A 4,611-nucleotide genomic window follows, 5' to 3' on the forward strand; every position below is an offset into this window, starting at 1 on the left:
GGCCCAAGGCAAGGGGCGCAGCTATGTCCCTGCCTACTGGATGGTAGTAACTTACTTTGTCTGAAGCCGAGAAATTCAAGGTCAGCCCGGTAGTGTTGACGACATGCCCCTTTTTTTGTTTATGTTTCCTGTTTCAATTTTTGTGTCTATTGTTTATAAAAATTGAGAACGGGAGGGTAATTAGAATCCACCCCCGTCTTTGCTTTATTGTAGAATAAGGACTTGAAGCCGGACCGGTGACAACAACTACAATGCTGTCCACCACTCCACCCACGAGTACTCCTCATTTCTATTTTCCCCTTTCTTTTTATTTAATTTCTCTCATTCGTTTTTCATTTTTAAAAGTGTTCATCGCGTTTAAAAATTATATTATTCAAGTATTTGAGAAAATATTAAATGTCTATGAATAAATGTTTCTGATATACACTGAAAATATACAATGTGTATGAAAAATAGTCAAAACATGTATTTGAAAAATGCTAACCATATATTTAAGAAAAATGTTAAACGTGTGTAAAACAATTTTTTTAGCCATATATGAAAAATGTGCATTCGTATGAGAAAAGTAGACATAAGAACATATGTTTTATGAAATGTAAATAATGTATATTAAAAATGTTAAACCTGTATAAAGTTATTTCATATGTATACAAAAAATAAACAATTTGTATAAAAATTTAGACTTCAAAATATAAATTTAAAAAATGTCAATCATGTATTTAGAAAATTAAAACATGTATAAAAGATGTTTCTACTGTATAGAACATGTACAAATGTGTATGAAATATTATAGTAATGTGGATGAAATATTATAGACATTTGTTGAAAAAATACATTCGAACCAGACTGTAGACCGATAAAGGCCTTCACAGGATGACAAAACAGGTGCAAACCGTGAGGTCCAAATGGTTGGAAGTGGTTTGAGGATCGCATTGGAGATGATAAAAACAAGCACCGTACGATTAACAAGCAACAAACACATACCGCTACAACAATCCATATCTTGACCCAGAGTACATCACAGTCGTTCGTTTCCCCCGCGATCCAACCGTCGAATGCCCGCGCACGCGGATTGACGGGGCCACCACCGTTGCAGTAGAACCATGTTTGATTTCAATTTTTGGGATGGCTTGGAAGCGAAGCATAAGGGAAAATGGCGTCTCTACGAGGCTGAATTAAAATCCCTCCGAGTTCTTGGCTGGGGCCATCAGTAAATTCATTATGGCGGTTCAGGTAGAAAGACTCTCTGAAGAGGTCAACACTAGGTTCTTCTTGAAGGTATACTTCATAGAAGACCTGGAAATTGCAAATATTGGAAATGGAGTTGGACCCGATGTCTTGAGGATGAAGTTGCATAAAATGCAGAACATCACGGAAGAATTTTGATCCGGGCAGTGAGAAGCCCCGGTTCATGTGATCAGTGAAAACGATAACTTTATCGGCTTGCGGCTGAGGTTTGGCTTCACCCGGATTAGGAGCATGCTAGTGAATGACGTCTTTGGCTGGTAAGAAACCAATCTTTATATAATCTTCGAGCATTGCCTCGGTAACAATGGATGGGACCCAGTCGCATGATGTAACTGTCTTGGTCATGATTGGGTGCACGGCCTACAATAAAGCAATTCAAGATGTTATTAAACCGATAGATATGTGGCGAGTTACAAGTTGTTGTTTCAATCGTATACAAGGATAAAGCTATAGAGATTCAGTTCAGAACAAGCCAGCTTGGTTAAACTGGAAGATGGCCGAATTATTACTTAATTGGATGATGGCGGCTTAAATGGGGCCTAATGTTATGGTGGGTCACGGTTTATGTCATAAGCCACCATGGCAGTTTTGGGGATTTGAATCTATCAAGTGAAAATTTCGCTGAGGGACAGACAAACAGATTTCACAAGCTAGAGCCATAATTTCGTATCTGTGACAGTTCAGGAAAGGCAGTGAAAGTAAAACCTAAGGTGGCGGCAGTGAAAAACTTTGATGTGTTGATGTGGTTTTCTACAGGGAGATGCTATTTTAATGACAAAAATGATGATAAAACTACTCCCGTGCAAGATCTACGGCCTATCCAGATTAAAAGTTGTAGGAGTTGAAGAAAATAATGAAGAACAGCAAGAACACCGATGAACTTCCTAAACCCTAATGCAGATCTGAGATGAAAGGGGGAGGTGTACTTACAGGTGATGAGGATTAGCGGTGGCGCACTGGAGTTTGCTGGTCTAGTCAGGTCGATGCAGCGGCCGGAGGCCGCGGCGGCGGGCCCGGAGTGCTCGTGCGGTTGTGTGAAGGAGGAAGATGAAGAAGGAAGTGAGGAGGAAAATGAGGAAGACCCCTGTACCTATTTACAAGGGGGGGGGGGATACAAGGCATGCACAGGAAATCAAGGAAGCCAAAATCATCACATGGCTATATGGATGCCTCGATTTTCGGGATGTTTATCAAGATAAGGATCAATTAAGATGTTCTGGGCCTCATGCGGAGTTAATGCGAAATGACATCATGGCGGTTTAAGAATATTTTAAGAGCTGACATCATGGCGGGTTACAACAAGTGAGGTAAATTCTTACAAGACAGGTATTGAAGATTGATATGAACAAGTTCAAATCAACTTGGGGCGTAATGTTGAGGATATAACTACTGGGTATGAACCGCCCAGGAGAGGCCGGGTCATACCACTGATGATAACCCATGAAGATGGCGGGTCATAACAAGGCCGATGACGGCCCAAGACCCAGAGGCGACTTAGGGCCCAAGAGGATGAACCGCCATGGGAATAACTTGTATTGTAAGACAGACTTAGTTAGTTGCCGAGCCGAACATGTTGTCTATGAGACGGCTGGGACTCTGAAAGCTGCCGAGCATCAACCTGTGTATATTAAGGGACGACCCGACGGTGAGTTAGGGAAGAAAAGAAGAGATCGAGAACTAGGTCAAGCGTATTCGCTCTCTGAATCGAAGCCCAAGCAATAACCACCCTACACTGGATTAGGTTGTTACCTTCACCGCGAGGGGCCGAACCAGTATAAACTCTTTGTGTCCCTTGTCCCAATCCCTTCAAGCTAACTACATTGCGATGGCTCCACACCTAAGTCCTTACGCTAGGACATCTGACGTGACAATTCCACGACAGAGAAGGTTTGCTCAAATCAATCTTCTCAGAAATCTCAAGCGGAGCAGCCACTGGACAAAGCCGGTGCGGGTTGGTTATTTATAGCCGCAGCCTTCCCTGATGGGAAAAGACCAAATTGGACATCCGGAGCAGCCAATGGCCGAACGACACGAGTCCAACGGTCAGAATTTGAGCACAACGGTAACATTACTTGCGAAACAAGTAATGTTAACTCCTCGGTCTAAGACAAATCTCCCGCAACGAAGAAGATCACGGTCTCTTGCTGGCAAGTATTTGCTCGGAACACAAGGAGATTTCTCTCGCAACTTTGTTAGGTTTTGGCTAAGCATCAAACGCATCTTAGCTTCAAGAACCTATACACCTCCTGATAGTAAGGAGGTCCTATGACTCAAACAAATAGAAGAAGAACGACGAAATGAAAACAATGTCTTCACTTTGTCTCCGATTTCCATTCTCCGTAGTCAATTTTTTCGGACGACGATACCGAACCAAATGCTTTGCTTCAGCAGTAAACATTCGAGAGGTTAATTCCTTCACTTCAATTTTCCCGTTTATATGACTTCAACAGATATAGCTCGTTCTTCTCTGCAACGCAGATATACTTGGGTGAAGTTTCTCGAACTTGGCATCGAAGACAACATTCTCTACGGTTATGTATGGACTATTTCTATCTGTATGCACTAACAAACAAATCAGTCCATCCCTGTTTTAGTCAACAATCTCCAAAACAAGGGTAGACAGATATTGCACCAACATTCTACATTTTTCATTTGGTTTTCTTTTTTCCTTCTCCATTTTTCTTTTTTCTTATGTTTGTTTTCTTTTTCACAATACATTTTCATATATGTCAAAAACATTTTTTAATAAGTGTTCAACATCTTTTGATACACGTTCAACATTTTCCGAACGATTCAACATTCTATTACTTATTCAAAAAATAAATAAATACTTGTTCAACATTTTTCAAATACTCGTCCAACATTTTCTAAACTTATGCAACATTTTCTCAACATTTTCAAATACCTGTTCAACATTTTTCAAATACTCATTCAACATTTTTAATACTTATGCAGCATTTTTAGATACTTGTTCAACATTTGTAATACTTATTCAACATTTTCAAATACTTATTCAACATTTTTTCAAATACTCATTCAACAAATTTTAATACTTATTCAATATTTTCCAAATACTTGTTCAACATTTGTAATAGTTATTTAAAATTTCCAAATATTTGTTCAACATTTTTGAATATAATCAGCATTTTTCAAATACTTGTTCAACATTTTTAATTATTTTTGAAGAGTGCTTTTGTATATATATGTATAGTATTTTAAAACATAAATAAAAATACAAAAAAGCAAAAAATGAGAACAGAAAATAAAAACAAAAATGAAAATACTTTGCCTCCCGCGCGGCTGGACACCCCCCCACCACCCTGTGACACGAGGCATCCCCATGTGCTCTTAAATCGAGAAATA

The sequence above is a fragment of the Triticum dicoccoides genome, chromosome 7B (genome assembly GCF_002162155.2).
Source record: "Triticum dicoccoides isolate Atlit2015 ecotype Zavitan chromosome 7B, WEW_v2.0, whole genome shotgun sequence".
In the NCBI taxonomy this organism is placed as follows: Eukaryota; Viridiplantae; Streptophyta; class Magnoliopsida; order Poales; family Poaceae; genus Triticum; species Triticum dicoccoides.